The sequence below is a fragment of the Notothenia rossii genome, assembly GCF_949606895.1.
Source record: "Notothenia rossii genome assembly, chromosome: 7".
NCBI classification, from domain to species: Eukaryota; Metazoa; Chordata; class Actinopteri; order Perciformes; family Nototheniidae; genus Notothenia; species Notothenia rossii.
Window position 1 is genome coordinate 41,801,356 of NC_136905.1, and position 21,553 is coordinate 41,822,908.

A 21,553-nucleotide genomic window follows, 5' to 3' on the forward strand; every position below is an offset into this window, starting at 1 on the left:
ACGCCTTCTCCAAGTCTACAAAACACATGTAGACTGGATGAGTGTACTCCCAGGCCCCCTCCAGGATCCTTGCGAGAGTAAAAAGCTGATCCGTCGTTCCACGACCAGGACGGAATCCGCATTGTTCCTCCTCAATCTGAGGTTCGACAATCGGCCTGACCCTCCTTTCGAGTACCTTAGAGTAAACTTTCCCGGGGAGGCTGAGTAGTGTGATGCCTCTGTAATTGGCACACACCCTCTGATCCCCCTTTTTGAAAAGGGGAACCACCACCCCGGTCTGCCACTCCTTCGGTACTGTTTGCGACTTCCACGCAACGTGGTGTCGATCCCCCGTCATACTCAAGCTCTGCCTCTAACATAGATGGCGGAGTTGTCGGGTTCAGGAGTTCCTCAAAGTGCTCCTTCCAACGCCCTAACACTCCATCAGTTGAGGTCAACAACGTCCCATCCTTAATGTACACAGCTTGGATGGTTCCCTGCTTCCCCGTCCTGAGGTGTCGGACAGTTTTCCAGAACAACTTTGGTGCCGCCCGAAAGTCTTTTTCCATGTCTTCTCCGAACTTCTCCCACACCCGCTGCTTTGCCTCGGCCACGGCTGAGGCTGCTGCCCTTCGGGCCTGTCGGTACCTTGCAACTGCCTCGGGAGTCCCCCGGGATAACAAATCCCTGAAGGCCTCCTTCTTCAGTCGGACGGCTTCCCTGACCACCGGTGTCCACCAGGAGGTTCGAGGGTTACCGCCCCTTGAGGCACCTAGGACTTTGAGACCACAGCTCCCCGCCGCGGCTTCGGCAATAGAGGCTTCTAACACCGACCACTCTGGTTCAATGTCCCCAACCTCCACAGGAATGCCCGAAAAGCTCCGCCGGAGGTGTGAGTTGAAGGCCTCCTGAACTTGGGCCTCCTCCAGACGTTCCCAGTTCACCCGAACTACACGTTTGGGCTTACCAGGTCTATCCAGAGGCTTCCCCCGCCACTCGACCCAACTCACCACCAGATGGTGATCAGTTGACAACTCCGCCCCTCTCTTTACCCGAGTGTCCAAAACATACGGCCTCAGGTCCGATAATACGATAACAAAATCGATCATGGACCTTCTGCCTAGGGTGCTTTGGTACCACGTACACTTATGAGCATCCTTATGTTCGAACATGGTGTTTGTTATGGCCAATCCATGACTAGCAAAGAAGTCCAGTAACAAACCATCACTCCGGTTCAGATCAGGGGGGCCGTTCCTCCCAATCACTCCCTTCCAAGTGTCTCCATCATTGCCCACATGTGCGTTGAAGTCTCCCAGCAAGATTAAAGAGTCCCCTTCAGGAGCCCCATACAGGACTCTTTCCAGGGTCTCCAAGAAGGCCGTATACTCTGAACTGCTGTTGGGTGCATAAGCACACACAACAGTCAGAGTTTTCCCCCCCATAACCCGCAGGCGTAGGGAGGCAACCCTCTCGTCCACTGGGGTAGACTCCAACAACAAAGCACCCAACCGGTGACTTGTGAGTATCCCCACACCCGCCCGGCGCCTCACACCTTGAGCAACTCCGGAGAAGAATAGAGTCCAACCCCTATCCAGAAGTAAGGTTCCAGAGCCGACGCTGTGCGTAGAGGTGAGCCCAACCAGATCCAACTGGTAATGCTCCACCTCCCGCACAAGCTCCGACTCCTTCCCCCCCAGAGAGGTGACGTTCCACGTCCCCAAAGCCAGCTTCTGTCGCCCGGGTCTGGTCCGTCGAGACCCTCTGCCTTCACTGCCACCCTTCTGGCAGCGCACCCGACCCCATCGCTGTTTCCCGTAGGTGGTGGGCCCGCGGGACGGAGAAGCGGAGGTATTGCCCACGTCGCCTTTTCGGGCTGTGCCCGGCCGGGCTCCGTGGCAAGCCCGGCCACCAGACGCTCGCCGACGAGTCCTCCTTCTGGGCCTGGCTCCAGAAGGGGACCCCGGGCTTCCTCCGGGCCGGGTATCCTCACTTCGTGTGTCTTCTTTCATGAGGTCTTGTGAACCAATCTTAGTCTGGCCCCTTGCCTGAGACCAATTTGCCATGGGAGACCCTACCAGGAACACAAGGTTCCAGACAACACAGCCCCCAGGTTCATCAGGGCACACAAACCTCTCTACCACGGTAAGGTGCTGGTTCTTCAGAGAGGATCCCAATTTGGGAAATGTTTGTGTTGCAGCAGCATAACAAGAAAAACTAAATATAAGTTATTATATATACAAAAGTATGTGAGGGATGGAATATTAAATTGAATATAAATGTAAAATGTACATGTGATTTTACGTCCAAGAGAAGCTATGGAGCAGAGAGTTCTCTGCCAGACAGAGGTGATTTGTTATTAGTTCAATATGTCAAACTGATTTCCCTGACTACAATCTTTAGTTACATGGTGAAACGTTATGCTGCTTGTACTAATAAGACTTATCATATAAGCCATACAGGTTTAAATAGGATGTATTCATTATCTTTACTTATGTTGCGGTCTTTTCAGCAGCGCCATCTCTATAACGGTGATACAGTCACTACCCATTATTTACATTTCACCGTGACATGGACAAAAATGTAACGTCAGCTTACCTCATGGCACGAATCCAGACTCTCCTTTGGAAAACATTGGCCGGGAAACGATAGAACAAGCACGTTTCATGCGAAGACCTGTGGCTACAACCCGGAGCAAAGCAACAAACCATTGCGTAGCTAACTAGTAGCGCTAGCTTTAGCTAACTTTAGCCAACGAAACGAACTGCTGAGTAAAATTGGAAAACACTGGTAATTAATTATTCTATAATTTGTAAAACTACGGTGTTAAAAACGACAATTTCAAAAATACAGATTCTAATGGTCAGATATAGATATACAGATACTAAGGATTGGCAGGTACTTGCTTTCAAGCAGAACACAGGGGAAAACAAACTTAGCGGGAGTGTTTACGTGTTCGGCGTAATGACGTACAACGGCCTCGACCATTTCTGTAGTCCTATTCAGCCATTCGGTAACAACCATCGTTTTTCAGACACGTAAACTCTTCAAAAATCTCCAGTGGGGTTACTGCTGATGTATTTAATGTCGTAGAACAAAACGCGATTTACCTCTTAAATTTGTGTCAACCACAGACCTTATTTCGAGCTATTTTCCAAAACCCTATGGAAAAAATGCATTGCTTTTTGAGGAAGGAACCGGAAGTGCTAAAAATGCTAACTTACTTCCGGGTTTTACGACGCGTCACTGCGGTTCTCTATAGCCAGCATGTGTAGTTCTGGGGACCGTGTGGGGGTGGCGGGGGACGCAGTGGACCCGTTCAAATCCATTTTTTTTAAAGTCTGCCGTGGTTCCATCCCATTTCAAGTGCTGTTCGACGCTCGGCGTAACCCTCGGAGCACACTCTCCAATCACAGAGCTTGAGGACTATCACGGGGTTTGTCAAGCGAAGCGGAGAGAATACTTACTTCCGGGTGTAATATTCTCTAAAGCAAATGAGCTGCTCCGACCCTCGGTCCTGACGGACTCCAACTTGTGTTTATTAATCAAACAAATAAATAAACAGAAGGATAATTATGTGTTATTGTTGAGTAAATTGAGAATTGCACAGGGGAAAATAACGTAGGCTATCTATGCCACAATTTTAGATGCAAATTTTGTTAAACTAATAAGTTTGCGCTGTGGACCAACACTATGAATTTATTGGGGAAGGGGGTAGCAATAAAGATAACACCATTAAACAGTTACACAACATAACAGAAATAATATCGATAGCAGCGTCCCTAGCAACAAGTAACAAGAAGTTAATAATAATAAAAGACATTAAGAAAAAGGCATTTTAAACAGTCATTAAAAAGCAACACAATCTACCTGCATTGCATTACTCTAAACGTCTAATAACTTGCTTTAACCAGTGGGTGGTTTGGGTTAAAAAGCTGTCAAGTTTACAGTGTTAACAAAATAAAATATACTGCTGTTTCTGGTTCAGTTTACGACGGATATATTTAGTTATTGTTTTGATATTTATAACACAAAAGCGATGGAAAAACCCACAGCAACACAGAAAAGATGGTCTTAACATGACCCAGCTTTCTAGTAGTTAATAAAAAACAATAATATCAAAACAAAATATTACTACTAACTTTATTGTGAAATTCAAACTGAACGGTAAAAGAATAGTTTCCGGTCTATTCTGAGCCCGATCTCTGTAGATAAATAAAAATAAATAACTATACGACAGATGTGTAATATATTTAATGCAGCCGAACCATTTATTACAATGCATACATGTGATGACTTTCAAAGAGTAAAGCAAGCACTGCTGAATAAAGTATGATTTTATCTTTTACGAAACGTTTTTTTTTCATATGGAATGCAGTTGGAGGTCAACCAATCACAGAGCTTGAGAACTAATCACGGGGTTTGTCAAACAGAGCACATTGTGTAGTCCTAAACGATAGCTGGGGGTTCTGGGTAGTGTAGTGTCTTCTGCCATCCTTTACTCGGAAAAAATATGTGTTTCTCCGAATCGAAGGGGAAAAATACAAAAGCATTGCACACAATTTAAACCAATCAATGTTGTGTGATTAACAAGGATAATCTGGTGTTTTTTAGTCGATGAGTAGTGCAGATATCACTGTAAAATCAATCGACAGTAAGGGGAATACTTACTTCCGGGTGTACAATTCTCCGTTATCCAATGGGAATGGACGCTCACATTGCCTTTAAGGGCAGCCGACACAAACGAATGCCGTGCTTCCATGAGCGTCAAATCCCGCCGCAGATGGGAATATATTGCATCAGTTGAAAGCTATTTGCGTCCCTTTATGAAGCTGAAGGAGCCTAGGAGCGTCACAACTGCACGCCACGGGACCCTGACCAAACGTCGCTCCTGGACGATTATGGAGTGAGAGTGTGTTGGTTTTCTCCGTAAGTTTTTCCTTGTACGATGTGAGGGTCTAAGGACAGAGGGTGTCGTATTGTCATACTGATATTCCGTACAAACTGTGAAGTCCACAGAGACAAATGTAACATTTGTGATATTGGGCTATATAAATAAACATTGATTGATTGATATGCTGTATGTCACTGTGTGAGCTGAGCAGCTTATTTTGGCTGTTTTTAGCAAGTTGCAGGTATAACACTAAGAGACAAGGATCATTGGATTCTGTGGGAGAATTACCTGAATTATGACTTGATGGCTGTTTCCTTTCCTGTAGTGTGTTCGGTTTGTGGGCATGTAAATGGTCACATGGAGTTTCTCGCCCCCCCACCTCCTGATGTCTGAACCCCTCCATTGTTTACTTCCATAACATAATGACATCACTCAGAGGTCGATGTCATAATCGCGCTTCTATTGGCTATAGTGCTCCAACACATATTCAGGGTTCTTACACCTTTTCCAAAGTCAAATTCAAGTACTTTTCAAGCATTTTCAAGGTGCATTTTCAAGCTTTTCAAGCATCTTACAGCTGTTGTAAATTACATATTTATATACACATACTTATACTCAAATGATTATTTCCCTACCTCACATTAAATCAAATGTTCTTTATGCTATAAACAACCACATGTGTGTTTCATAATAGCATTCTACTTGAGGATTACAAATTAAAGAAAAGAAAACTAAGTTTAATATTTCAAAATTAGTGATCTGTACGTAGACTGGGCATCCCATATAACCTGGCTGAGCCAATATAAAACAATCAGCCAAATAACTTTTCAATACATTATTGATTACTATTTTTGAGGTACTTTTAGGTTGGCAGTAAACATAAGTCAGAGGTAAATGGTGTACTTTTACTCCACTACATGTATTTAATACCTTTAGTTACTTTACAGATCTGGATGAATGATGTGAAATATAATCAAGTATTAAATCAGACTTTAGTTCAACCTAGAGTAAATTCACAAGCTACCCTGCAGTATACAAAGTCATTCAAACTAGCTGCACCTTTACCACTTTAATGATCAATCATTATAAAACATATTATTCTGAAATGGACCAATCTGCACAATGACTACTTTTACTGTCGCTACTTTAACCATATTTTGATGATAATACTTTTCTACTTTTACTTGAGGAACATTTTGAATGCAGGACTTTTACTATAACAGAGTATTCCTACACTCTGATACTTCTACTTTTACTCAAGTACAATATCTGAGTACTTCTACTTTTACTCAAGTACAATATCTGAGTGCTTATTCCACCTCTGGTAGCGTATTAGCCTGAATTGTAGCCACACAATCACGCAGAGCTGCATAAAAATAGACTCACAATGGTAACAAGTGTGTACAATAATTTGTAAGTAATTTTGACTACTCAAGACACCTGATTTATACATCTTCAAAGGAAGACTGTGTTCATTCTACAATTACATTGGATTAAAGCAACATATTTTACTTGTATAATACTTCAATATGATATAAAAGACAGTTTGTTTTCATCTGTTTTCAAATAAACAAAGTATTGGCTTTCAGAATATTAAACTTGTTTCGGCAAATTCAGATGATAAATACAACTTTGAAGCTTGTAACGGCATAATTACAAGCAGAGAACGGAGTAATTTAACATCACAGCAGTCATAACAACAGCCGGTGTTTCTTGTCAGTGTTTTCCCGGTACACAAACACAAACACACTCGCAAGCTTTCCCCAGACCAGTAATACAAACGAAAATGTGTCTTCGGGTCAATGTGAAATCAATAGATTATATTTCGTGACTACAACACGAAATGCCATGAGTGCTTCATCCTCTGAACACCACAGGATGGCGACTGTAACTCACATATTAACATATGTACGCTCCTCTGAAAGGATTGTCCCCTGCAATTATTATTATCCCTCATCGAGTTCGCTATTCAGCTTGCTAACGTTATCTTAAACAAACGTAACATGCAAAGTTAGCCTAATCCAAAATGCTCTACGACGGCGTACCTTTCATGTGGCTCGTCAGCGCAGACTCTCGCATTGTTATTTTTGCAAACTTTGCAGGAGGCGACTCGTGGGCTTGACCCTCGTTTTAGCCATGACTTGTATTTGTCTTCTGCTAGCCAACGCTCGTTGAAAACGGCAACCTCCTGGCATACTATCATCTATCACTCTCATCAGAATGCCCAGGTCACACGTAACAAAAACACTCGCAGGTCACGCGCATAGCGCGGGAAGGCCGGAGCGGAGATGTTTTATGTAAAAGCGAAGCAATTAAGCGCGCTCAGACTTCTTTATTTTCTTTTAATCTAAAAAGCGAAGTAAAGCATTTACAATTTCAAGCACTTTATCCCAAATTCAAGCACCATTCCCAAAATTCAAGCACTTTTCAAACCTTGAAAACACCTCGTACAATTTCAAGCATTTTCAAGGATTTCCAGCACCCGTACGAACCCTGCACATTACATGTTATGCTTCGGCGCGGTTGACCAATCACAACAGAGCCGGCCAGTTAACCAATCAGAGCAGACTGCGCTCTGGTTTCAGACAGAGGGTGAAAAGAGGTGCTGCAGCACAGGCAGTATGAGAACAATAAGGAACTTTTTGAACATTAAAGCATGGAGACATTTCAGGAGAGACAATAAAAACTAAAATGAACCTGAAAATAAAAGGCCCATTTCATTTGTAGTTTTGAGTAGATGTAATTCACTGTGTGGCGACAATGGCCAGTGCGCTCATCTTGAGATCAGCAGAGCACCGGTGCAATCCCACCTTGATACTTCACCCCAAAATGCTCCTGTGCGTTGACCACAGTTTTGAGTGTATGTAAGTTGCTTTCTAACAAGTAATGACATTTTTATTAAATAGAATATGTTGTATACATTCCTGTAAGATAAGGAGAGGTTAAGCTTCAAGTTCTAAATTATAGGAATAAGAAAATAAGTGAACTTTCTTGTAGTAAAGTGCTAGGATGGAAATCTGTATATTATGTATGAGATGTTTGGTTTCTATTGTAATCTAAAGATCTGGGTCAGATCTTGGTACCGCAGAACTTGTTGCTTTGCTTCATTTGAGATTTTCAGCACTCTGTCACTTAAGTTATTATTATTTTCCATTCCCACTGGACCAAAAGTTAGATAACCCTTCCTTGCTTTATGCAGGATGGGGCACATTCACTAAAGAATATTCAGTTTTTTGCGGTGACTACGTTTGTGCAAACGAAAACCGACAAATTCCAAATGCATCCCTAATCACAATGCCAGGCAAATTAGCTAATGGAGCACGCTTGTGTACTGGTGTGCTGTTAGCGCCGGAGCCACGCAACGGGGAAACTGTGCCGCGCACGCATAGTTGCGCCGCATTTGCGCATTATGACGAGGCCCCCTCCCCAAGACGAGGCCCCACGCAGTCTGTGTGATCTGCGTGTAGGCAGCAGTGGCAGCAGCAGCAACAGCATAGCGAGGCAGAGGCAGGAAGACCTGGCAGCTTAAATAGAGCGGCATGTTTAGGAGAATGTGTTTGGTTGGTTGTAAGAGGGACGAGGCGCGTCACGTGTTAATGTATCATCGGTGCTCGAATTGACTGCCTGAACTAGCTCGCAGGCTTCGCCCCATTCATGACGCAGTTGAGCAGTGCTACGTTGATTCAGAAGTGAGCGTGGTTAAATCTCATCTGGGTTGGAAAAACGATTGGCTGGCTCTGCTAACTCCTCTGCTTCTCCCCTTACATATTTGTTAATAACCTCAGATTTTTGGGTTCAATCAGTGATCCAGCTAAACAGTTACATTCAGTGCTCCATAATGTCGTAAGTGCTGCTGGTGCACTGCCAATATCTTACTGTGAAACTCTCTCTCTTGTGCCCCATTGCTTAAGTATTCATTATCTTTGCAATATACTGTATTTACATGTGAGTGTATGCAGCGTACTGATTTCTCCACACACAAAGCCCTGCAGAGGGATATAGGGGTTTGATGGTGCAGATGGAGGTCATCTGGAGGTCAATGATCCTCTACCCGATTACAGTCCTTACTGTATGTGAGAGCAGTCGGCTGTTAATATGATTTTTATGTCTTTATTCATGAGTGGGCCGTGTTTCAGCAGAGTCAGTTCATTATTACTCATGGACTACAGCAGATGGACAGATGCTCTGCCATACTGTATCCTAACCTTGTCTTTTTGCCTTTAAAAAGAGTTTGGAGAAAGAAGTTCTACTTTGTGTGTAGAATTCTACGTCATGTCAATGTCAAAGCAAAGTTTAATGACTGAAAGAGTATCAGCGTTTCTCTGTGGGAAATGATTGCAACAGTTTTCTGTTGCCAAAGACAACATGGGTATGTGTATATCCTTCCGTTAAATAAGAAAATATGTAATCAGATTACTGTTACATTGTTAAAAATTGGGAATACTAGCAGGATTCCAATGTTACTAAAAACTTAAAGGAGCATACAGTGTTTGTTGTAAAGGATCAGATGTTATCTCTTCTCTGTAAGCTGTACTGTTCTGTAGGATAATACTTTAAGTGTGAATCTATACTTCTACTGCCTGAATCTGCTTTATGGTTTTCACTTTCTTTGCATTCAGTAAGTTCACTTTTGATCCTAAATATCTAATCGATATTTATTTTTTTTATTATTTATCTGGATTGCATTTGGTATTGAGGTGATCCAAAAGTAACAGAAAGTAATCACGTTACATTTATTTCATATTTTGATACTCACATTTGGTTGATGATACAAAGATTCACAGGTAAGTAGTTATTACAACGGAATAGATTAGCAACCATCCCAGCCCTGGTCACAGATTCACTATTTGCCTCACTTTGAAAAACAAAAACTAGGGGGCCCGCTGGTCATTTGTAATATTTGTGGAAGCTGTCTGATCTTAAAACCTGCTCCCCTTACCACCTCCATCCAGAACAACCACATCAAACACATTAATGGAGCAAGTTCAACACAACTAAAACTAGCCAGCAGAATTAGGGAGCAGCACCACACCTCAGCTGTGTCCCTTCCTGCATTTCCATAAAACATACCCACTCCTCATGTTCTGCGTATTCAGAAATATTACAACACCTTCTCACTCCCAACCCGTCACATATTGATGGACGGTCAAGGCCCCTCCCCGTCACTCTATTACGTACAGGGCACCCCTTGGAAGTCAGTTTTCAACGTGCAGGGCGTCCCATAGACTTGGATAGAGCTCCCTGAACGTTGGCAATAGACGAGTTTGCGGCAAAATGCTCTCCGCAGATCCATTTTCACAGCGTTTATCAACCTTTTTCTTACTTAATATCAAGCCACACTTATTGTTTTTACTTCTTTATTTTAATTGAATAATGTAGGACTTTTGTTGCCATCAGTTATGTGGAGAGTAGGGGCTCAGAATACTGAAATCTGTATTGTTTCATCGTTTTTTCCTTCTAATTTTGTATTCTTTCTAAACTACACACTGTTATTTACTCAACAATAACACATAATTATCCTTGTGTTTATTTATTTGTTTGATTAATAAACACAAGTTGGAGTCCGTCAGGTTGCTTTAGAGAATTTTACACCCAGAAGTAACGGCCCCGTCTACACTACAGGCATCGAAAAATGCTTTCAACGCTTCGCCCATTCACTTGAATGGGGTGACGTAGAAGATTTTTAATCCTCGCCGAACTGCATTGTGGGGAGCATGGCATGGCTTTGCAAGCATCACGAGCATCTATCGGCATCAAAAGTTGAATCAATGTTCAACTTTTGAGGCTCGATGTTTGGCATCAGCCAATCAAATCCCGTTTATGCAAATCCCGCCAGTGCAAGCGCTAGCCAATCAAACCGCGTGCAAGCTGAGAGAGACAGACCGCAGTTCATTTCCTCATATTCTAAACGAGATATTACGGTAGCAAATCACCCGGTTCTTTACGACCAGAACTATCTACCGGGATACAAACCGGAGGAACCAGGCATGGAGGGAGGTGGCAGAGACAGTGGGTGAAACTGGTAGGTTTTTCGCCTGTTTGGAGAGTTTATATCAAGTTTACTTCGTTTTAACATTGCTATTGCTTTGTATGTCGGGGGTGGGAGATTCATGTGATTGGTTGTTGGTCGTGTTGCGTTGCTTGAAAATTGCCAAGCTTCAGACACGCCCAGCTTCAAGATTTTTTGATGCCTGTAGTGTAGACGGGCCTTTAGTATTCTCTCCGCTTCGCTTGACAAACCCCCATGATAGTCCCCAAGCTCTGTGATTGGATGTTTGAGTGTGCGCCGAGGGTTACGCCAAGCGTCGAACAACACTTTGAAATGGGATGAAACCACGGCAGACTGTCCAAAACTGGATTTGAACGGATCCACCCCGTCCCCCCCTCCCCCACCCCGTCCCCAGAACTACACATGCTGGCTATTGTGTGTTTTGCAACATGCTCTATGGCACGTCTCAACTGAGAATTGTAGTTTTAAAAGACGTTTTCGTATTTCCCATAATAAGAAGTTGCCAGTATTAAACTGTGTACATCCCTCGAGGTTTAGGGGATAGGAAACACTCTTTAAAACTTTAAAACATATAATTAATAAATGGGTGAAAATTGCTTGTGCCCATAACGGGCAGCATTAATATATAAACCCACATGCCAGCTAAGGTCAGAAGAGCTTTATTTAACAGCTGGTCTTATGTCTGTGACCTCTCCTGTTGTTAATTGATAAGCCTGAAACATGCTCTTGTCAAGGTGCAGAGGCAAATATGGCAGTTGCCATCGATCATCTTCCATTACATTACATTGCATTTAGCTGACGCTTTTATCCAAAACGACTTACAATAAGTGCGTTCGACCAACAAGATACAAACTTGAAGAAAACAGAATCATATAAGTACATCAGGTTTCATAGAGCTAAAACATTTCAACTGCTACTCAACTGGCTTTAGATAAGCCAGTCCTTTATTAGTATATAAGTGCTTTGTTAGTAATTATATCGCTCGAAGTGGAGTCGAAAGAGATAAGATATACTTTATTGATCCTAAGTTGGAATAATTTGCGTGTAACAGTTGTAAATATGCAGTGGTGTTTATTTGTAAATCATTTAGTATAATCACACAAATTCTGTGTTTTATATTTAATAATTCTGTGTTCTTTATTTATTAATTGTTCAATACCTGACAAGGTCGGAGATGAAAAACCTGGATCGCAGGTTCCTCAACAGTGCATTACAAGACATATATCAATATGTGTCTATACCTCCACCATTAAACTGTCATATTCTGCACATTTCTTATACAATCTACATACATCTTATAAGAGTATAATACATACAGGACTGTCTCAGAAAATTAGAATATTGTGATAAAGTTCTTTATTTTCTGTAATGCAATTTAAAAAAAACAAAAATGTCATACATTCTGGATTCATTACAAATCAACTGAAATATTGCAAGCCTTTTATTATTTTAATATTGCTGATTATGGCATACAGCTTAAGAAAACTCAAATATCCTATCTCTAAATATTAGAATATCATGAAAAAGTATACTAGTAGGGTGTTCAACGAATCACTTGAATCGTCTAATTAACTCGAAACACCTGCAAGGGTTTCCTGAGCCTTGAAAAACACTCAGCTTGGTTCAGTAAACTAAATCACAAGTATGGGGAAGACTGCTGATCTGACTGCTGTCCAGAGGACCGTCATTGACACCCTCCATCAGGAGGGTAAGACACAAAAAGAAATTTCTCAAAGAGCAAGCTGTTCACAGAGTGCATTTTCAAAGCACATCCACAAAAAGTCTGTTGGAAGGGGGAAATGTGGCAGGAAACGCTGCACAACCAAGAGAGATGACCGCAGCCTTAACAGCATTGTGAAGAAGAGTCGCTTCCAGAATTTGGGGGAGCTTCAAAGACAGTGGACTGAAGCTGGAGTCCAGGTATCAAAAGTCACTGTTCACAGACGTGTCCGGGAAATGGGCTACAATAGCCGTATTCCCATGGTCAAGCCACTTCTGAACTCAAGACAACGGAAGAGGCGTCTGACTTGGGCTAAGGAAAAGAAGCACTGGACAGTTGCACAGTGGTCCAAAGTCCTCTTTTCAGACGAAAGCAAGTTTTGTATTTCATTTGGAAGTCAAGGCGCCAGAGTCTGGAGAAAGGCTGGAGAGGAGCAAAATCCAAGTTGCTTGAAATCCAGTGTGAAGTTCCCACAGTCAGCGATGGTTTGGGGAGCCATGTTAGCTGCTGGTGTTGGTCCACTGTGTTTCATCAAGCCCAGAGTAAATGCAGCTGTGTACCAAGAGATTTTAGAGCACTACATGCTTCCGTCTGCTGAAAAGCTCTATGGAGATGAGGAATTCATTTTCCAGCATGATCTGGCACCTGCCCACAGTGCCAAAACCACCAGTAACTGGTGTACTGACCATGGCATTACTGTCCTCGATTGGCCTGCAAATTCCCCTGACCTGAACCCCATAGAGAATATGTGGGGTATTGTGAAGAAGAAGCTGAAAGACACCAGACCCAACAATGCTAATGAGCTAAAGGCCGCTATTGAAGCATCCTGGGCATCCATAACACCTCAGCAATGCCACAGGCTGATTGCCTCCATGCCACGCCGCATTGATGCAGTAATCCGTGCAAAAGGATTCCCAACCAAGTACTGAGTGCATTAATGGACATTTTCAAATGTTTGATTGTGTTTTGCTGTTATAAATCTTTTTTTTTTACTTGGTCTGAGGAACTATTCTAATTTTTTGAGATAGGATTTTTGAGTTTTCTTAAGCTGTATGCCATAATCAGCAATATTAAAATAATAAAAGGCTTGCAATATTTCAGTTGATTTGTAATGAATCCAGAATGTATGACATTTTTGTTTTTTTAATTGCATTACAGAAAATAAAGAACTTTATCACAATATTCTAATTTTCTGAGACAGTCCTGTATGTATAATATCAGTTAAAATAAGTGCTTAAACATACAGTAGTTAGCATTGCAGGAAAGCAATATATTAGTACTTTGTCAGGCTTAATATGTATACCCCCAAAGCTTTTTTCTTATTCAAAATAAGACCATAACCTAAAGCAGGCCTATTCAACTGGCGGCCCGCGGGCCAGATGCGGCCCAGAACCAACTCCCGAGTGGCCCAGCCTCCCGTAGCCAAATTCCTACACTAGTACAGACCATGAACGCAACACTTCGCGTTGCATAGAAACCACCAAACCACAACGCAGCACGTTTTTTGAAAGTGCATCTAGTGGTGCTAGTAACGGTGGTCCTATGATAGCAACTCTAAAACATGTCTCTCTCAACTCTGAAGCGTAAACAGAGACAAAGCGGTCATTGATCTTGTGGAGCAGATCCAAGTCAAGCTGGACCTTTTCGCGACCGACTTGAGCACGGGTCGGATACTGCATTTTCCGACGCTCCCCAAACACATCACATCTCCGGCACAAATCACGGATGTGATGACAGATTTCATTGCGAGGTTGAAAGAGAACTTTGCCGGTCGATTGGATGGACTTGCTCTGCCCACAGAGGTGATGGGCTTTGCCAGAGACCCCTTCACTGTTGCAATAGAAGGGGACGTATCAACCAGAGCAAAGGAAGTGGTCCCCTGAATCGACAAGGACAAATATACACTGGAACTTATTGACATGCAGCCAACCTGATCTCACCAGAATGCGTGACTCCTCCACGACTCCTTAACACTGCATTGCGTGGTGGAGTCATGGAATCTTTTATATTTGCGTGTCGGCCCCACGCAAACAAACCCAATGTAAAATGAATGAAGCTCCTTTGTTGTGGTGCACACACGCATTTCTAAACGTCCTGCCGTGAGCTTTTTACTCTATAAAACGTTTTAAAAATCTACTTTATAGCTTGTAGTAACTCACGGGAGGCTTCTTTTATTTTATTTGTATTCATAATAATTGTTATTTTTCGTCAGAATGTATTATGGTGCATTATTTACCAATGTTTGTTCTCAAAAAACGGTGCATTTTTATTAAATTAATTATTTTTTAAGGAAGGCCAGAGCTTCAGCTGTGTCAAATAGATTGTTCCCTTTAGTTTACGTTATTTAAAAGACAATTACATTCATATTTGATCATTATCTCACCAGAATGTGTGACTCCTCCACGACTCCTGAACACCGCATTGCGTGGTGGAGTCACGGAATCTTTTATATTTGCGTGTCGGCACCAAGCAGCAAACTCTGGGGAAGAGCCGTGACGCCAATGCGGAAGTGCCTCAAACTGCAGTTAATCCACTGGCCAGTAGGAGCAGTCTGCAGAAGGGACCAATTTCCATAGACCCCAATGTTAAAATGCCCAACTTTAGAGCAGAATTAAACATGTTTACATCGTGGTTCAAAAAAACATATTCTCTGTATAGTTAGATCCCCCCTTCATGAATATGGATTGGGGGGGTGAATTTTTTCTCAACTCATCTTTTTAATTAATATTAAGCCTTAAAGCTTTTGCATAAATTAGGGCGTGGTCACTTTGATGGACATGTACATGCCTCACTGTCAGCTAACAGCCACTTGTCCACTCTGCTAGGCTACAACCATAGAGGCTACAACGTTAGTTAGTTAGTTATAGTTACTGTACTTGACCCTTTAGCTTTAGCGGTGTTCGTAGTGATTGTGCCTTTTAGGGAATATTGTTACAAATACCAGACAATTAAAATGTTGTGCTGTGCGCTTGAATGTACTAACAGAACTTCCAAGAAGTCTAAAATGATAATATTATACATGTCCCGTTCACAGGTGTTTGTGTGCTTGGTAGCTTAGCTTGTTACTTATTAGCCAGCTAAAGACGTAACCCTTAATACATACACATACATTTTAGTTTATGATTCTCGGCTCCGCCTCTTTGCCCGCCTCTTTGCCCGCCTCTTTGCCTTTATTTGGAGGAGGCGGGATTAGACTCTGACGCCGCTGTCAAGCCGTTAGTGGCCGACTCCGCCTACTAAGGGCTTCTCGGCAACTCTGCAGAATCCTATGGGTGACGTCACATATTTAATTTCCGTTAATATCACACGTTTCTTAAAGATCCTACATTCAAACCATCAGTGTTATTTGTGCATATGCTTGTGAGCCATAACTAATTCCATAAGCATCTTTCAATTGTAAAAGAAGTAAGCCAACTCAAATCTCAAATCAAATTCCACTTAATATTTCATCAGCACTGTCTCGCCATCACATTCCCCACCATCGGAGCGCAGAGGAGATGGTTGAAACAGGATAGTACTGACAATCGTGGTCAGTTGTGGAGCGTACCACAGCTGATGACAAAAATCCAAGATAACATGAAATAGCAGTAAACAATAGCAGAACAGATGCAAGTACCAGACTGTGTCTCCAATGCGTTCTGTGGTGCACAAAGAGCGCACTGAAGACACTCCGGCCCCGACACACATCTTCTCAAGTGACCTCACCCAGCACATCTTTCCCACCTACACATATGGATAGCAAAGTCTACTCTAGAAATAAAGCCAGTGACAGCTCTCGCACAATCTCACATGAGCCCTAATTATATTGCAGGCCAAAACTTAAATAAATACATTTTGTTCACTTATCAAACTTCCATTTTCCAATGATAACCCAGTGTGGGGGATACCATTGATTTTTGCAAATATTGAAGCGATCAGTTTGATTGCTGTAAACATTTATAAACATTTATAAACATACTCAATCAATTTGAGTTTTTTACAGTTTAGGTAGATTAGGGTTGCCTTTTTTTGCATGTTTTGCACATTAGCCTAATTTCATATTTTATAATGTATGTGTGTGTATTCCATGTTCCTGTTTTCAAACATTCAATATTCAAAGGTGTTATTGTCATATGCACAGCTACAGCGTAGTTGTTGCCAATGACAATCTTAACACCCAGGCTCCTCCAACAATGCAGCATACAAACAGTACAAGAAGAAATAAAATAGTGCAAGAAGAAACTAGTCCAACAACGTAGGTACAAAACTAAGATGCAGGAATACGTCGAATATATAGGCTACATCTAAAATAGAATAAGATGAAACAGAAAGTAAAATGAAATACTAATATGGGGAGTAGGGATGTGCATCTCCATCACTGAGGACGATGCAATGCGCATCTCGATACGTTGCCAACGATACAATACATTAACAATACATTTGAAAAACCAAGCGATGCGATACGATACGATTCACCCCTGTTGCGATACAGTTCGATACGATTTGATTCAACATTATGCGATACGGGGAAATACGATGCGATTCAACATGATGCAAAATAATGATACTTCATTATGGTACGACAAAGGATTTTTGTTGTATTCCTTATGTGCAGCAAATCATACATTAACAAAAAAGTGCTTTACATATTTGGTTCTCTCTACTAGTACTGCACATGCCATCATGCTGTTTCTTTTTTTACCTTTTTTACCTTAAAAAACTCTCCAGAGTACAATTCTATAACACCTCGCAGTTAAACAATTTAAGGATGCATTGCCCATGATTAACAATGTGCAGATAACAACTACCATAGTACAATAGTAGTAAGATTCATCCCGCTTTCGTCTCATTAGTATGCATAAAAAAGTGACAGGTCATACCTCCCCCCATTATGCAAATGAGCTAAGTCCCGCCTCCCCTTTGATCGAGGTGTGAGATCTCAAGTAGGTGTGATATCCTAAGTAGGTGTGAGATCCGTCGATAGGAGGGGGTTGATGTGTATTCACAGGTGTGAAAAGCCCCCACTGTTGCGCCTTATGGTGTATCATAAAAAATGTTTCAATCACATTAGTATGCATAAAAAGTGACAGGTGGGCCCGCCCCCAAGTCTATTAAAACAAAATGCCGCTTCCATCACATTAGTATGCATAAAAGGGACAGAAGGGCCCGCCCCAATTATGTGATGTCAGGAGACCGAAGGGGTGGAGTGAGATAAATAAAAAGAACCCCGTGCAGATAAAAAGCCAGTCATTTCCAATCATCAAGTCATCTTTCCAAAAAGAAAAAATGGCCAAGAGACGCCTCGATATGGGTTTAATCAGCGAGACACCTGTGACAACTTACCGCCATCCGTCCGGAGCGCCAATCAAGAAACGGATGCAGTATCTGTGCCGGGTTCAAACACCTCCGGTCGAAGATCTTGAAGAGAAATGGCTTCTGGAAAATGAACATGTTTGGGGATACGTATTCAACTATATGGCGAATTAACTGCATTTCTACAATCTGAAGAATGGAGAAATGTATGGACCCCACAGTGTTAAAGCGACGTTGACCTCAACAGATTGGGCTGTGTTAACTCTGGTGTCTTCCAGAGATCTCCACGCAACCATTGTATCGGAAGAAGTAGTGCATCAAGAAAATACTGTGAAACCAACGGTGTACAAGATATTTGCAACAAAAAGCAAAGAAACGCAAACAAAAAGCGAGACCAGAGAAGAGTTTTCACCGTTACCCCTCAATGTGGAGGAAGAAGAAGGAAATATCCCCCCGCCGCCAGAAGTGAAAAGAGTCCTGACAAGCACCGTCTGGGAAACTAAAAGCGTACCATCTGGACGATGGTATTACCGAGCAAGCCGTTTGCTGACGCAGGGGAAGGACCCCTCTGATGATTTTGTTTTGGAGTATTTCAACTCTACATGCGGGGTTTTTCAAACATCCTTGCGGGTGCCTCTGACTGCTTGGCTGAAAATGATTGATGAGAAATCTACAAAGCTTAAAGAACTTTTTAAACAGAGTCAGACATCGATGGACATTATACTGGTGAAAAAGACTCTCACCTATGCAGATGACTCCTCCTCCCACTCAGCATAACAAGTCCCACCCCTCCCCAGATAATTTAAAAGTAAGGACCGCTCAAAGACATTCACTGAACACTAACCGTGGATCTGAGAAAAAACAAGTCTCTCCCCGCGAGTTGCAGCCTGGAACAAACGCCTGGAGGACCCCCATCATCTCCAACAATCTGGAAACCCTATATCGACTATGGTGTTGCTGCCATTGATGTTACTGGTTGGCTGGATATGGATCAACATCCATCTACTCCATCCGTGTCTCCAGGGAAATCAACAGCTTCTTCACACTCCCCGGTAGCAGACATTGAATCGCCATGCTTTTCTTATGCTCCAGAGGGTGATGCTGCAGAAGGTGCTAGGACGGCTTCGTTCCTGAATACGGTAAAAGCTGTAGTGGTTCATCTGCTGGACAGGGTCCTACATCTGTACAGAAAGGAGAAATGTTACGGATGTCAAGTCGACCATCCCAGTCAAATACAACATGAGTGTTTGTTTCCGACCGAAGAATACTATCTGGATCGACACTATGATGAAGTGGTAAAGAGACTGTGGACCGTTCGTTTCATTCCAGCCATTCGGGACGCTCTACACCAGAGCCACCTTCATGTGTCGGGGAAGAGGATCTTTGGAGCTGCTGAGGCGATTCTGCACAATCTCAGAAACACAAGACTCTTTGAGGCTAAAATCGACAAGTTTTACAAACGGCTCGACGAGACCCAGACAAAAAACATAACAGCAGCCTGGGACTCTTGGCAGCAATAGGAAGAGTTTGATAGTTTTTTTTCGTAAAAGTATGTTTTTTTATTTTATCTGTTTTATTTTTATTTTACTTGATCTAGTGTGTCCTTCCTAACAATCCCGTTTGTGCTTTTAAAATGTTTTTTTATTCTCTGTTTGGAGAAAATGTTTTTTTGATATATGTGCCAAATCAATAAAATACGTTGTAAGAAAAACTGTATTCAATGTGGGATAGAATCATACAGTGGAGGTATGACTTTGCAGCATTGACAGTTAAGCAAAAGGTCTAATTTGTTTAAAATGTTGCAAGTTGAATTTAATGGTATTGGATACTTTCTGGATATGTTTCTTAAAAAGTCAAGTGCGAGTCCAATATGACACTCTCTGTTCAAGATACTTGCACTGGGAGACTAGTTCTATTTCTGCTCCATTTAAAAATACATTGGATCCTTCGATCCTTAAAACTATAATACTGATGGCTGGCTTACGCTACAAAACTTCATCACCTTTTAACAAGAGAGTAAGTTTATAAAACGTTATTTTGTATATTTTACACATCAGCAGAAACAAAGAGAGATGGCAGGACACTGTGTTTTAGAGAGAACCCCTCCCCCCTGCGTCAGCAAACGGCTTGCGCGGTAATACCATCGCCCAGATGGTCCGCTTTTAGTTTCCCAGACGGTGCTTGTCAGGACTCTTTTCACTTCTGGCGGCGAGGGGATATTTCCTTCTTCTTCCTCCACATTGGGGGGTAACGGTGAAAACTCTTCTCTGATCTCGCTTTTTGTTTGCGTTTCTTTGCTTTTTGTTGCAAATATCTTGTACACCGCTGGTTTCACAGTATTTTCTTGATGCACTACTTCTTCCGATACAATGGTTGCGTGGAGATCTCTGGAAGACACCAGAGTTAACACAGCCCAATCTGTTGAGGTCAACGTCGCTTTAACACTGTGGGGTCCATACGTTTCTCCATTCTTCAGATTGTAGAAATGCAGTTAATTTGCCATATAGTTGAATACGTATCCCCAAACATGTTCATTTTCCAGAAGCCATTTCTCTTCAAGATCTTCGACCGGAGGTGTTTGAACCCGGCACAGATACTGCATCCGTTTCTTGATTGGCGCTCCGGACGGATGGCGGTAAGTTGTCACAGGCATCTCGCTGATTAAACCCATATCGAGGCGTCTCTTGGCCATTTTTTCTTTTTGGAAAGATGACTTGATGATTGGAAATGACTGGCTTTTTATCTGCACAGGGTTCTTTTTTTTTATCTCACTCCACCACTTCGGTCTTCTGACATCACATAATTGGGGCGGGCCCTTGTGTTACTTTTATTTTATTTATACTAATGTGATGGAAGCGGCATTTTGTTTTAATAGACTTGGGGGCGGGCCCACCTGTCACTTTTTATGCATACTAATGTGATTGAAACATTTTTTATGATACACCATAAGGCGCAACAGTGGGGGCTTTTCACACCTGTGAATACACATCAACCCCCTCCTATCGACGGATCTCACACCTACTTGGGATATCACACCTACTTGAGATCTCACACCTCGATCAAAGGGGAGGCGGGACTTAGTTCATTTGCATAATGGGGGGAGGTGTGACCTGTCACTTTTGTATGCATACTAATGAGACGAAAGCGGGATGAATCTTACTACTCATCGATCATCATAAGCTATACTTTATTGATCCCAAGTTGGACATTTTTTCCGTTACATCAGCATGTGTAACAGTTGTAAATATGCAGTGGTGTTTATTTGTAAATCATTTAGTATAATCACACAAATTCTGTGTTTTATATTGAATAATTCTGTGTTCTTTATTATTGAATGTTCAATACCTGACAGTATAATACATATGTATAATATCAGTTAAAATAAGTGCTTAAACATAGCCTACAGTAGTTAACATTGCAGGAAAGCAATATATCAATACTTTGTCAGGCTTAGATATTAATAGGAGACACAGACAGACAAACTAATGGTCTAAAGGCCTCTTTTGAATAAGAAAAAAGCTATCTGCTATACTACTATCATATATCAAAAGAATCAAAGGAACAGTTCAGCGCCCCACAACTTCATTGCAAACAGTTACAACCTTGACTTTACATCAGAAAGAACAAACATTAAAGAAGTGACTAACTGCATCAATTAGGG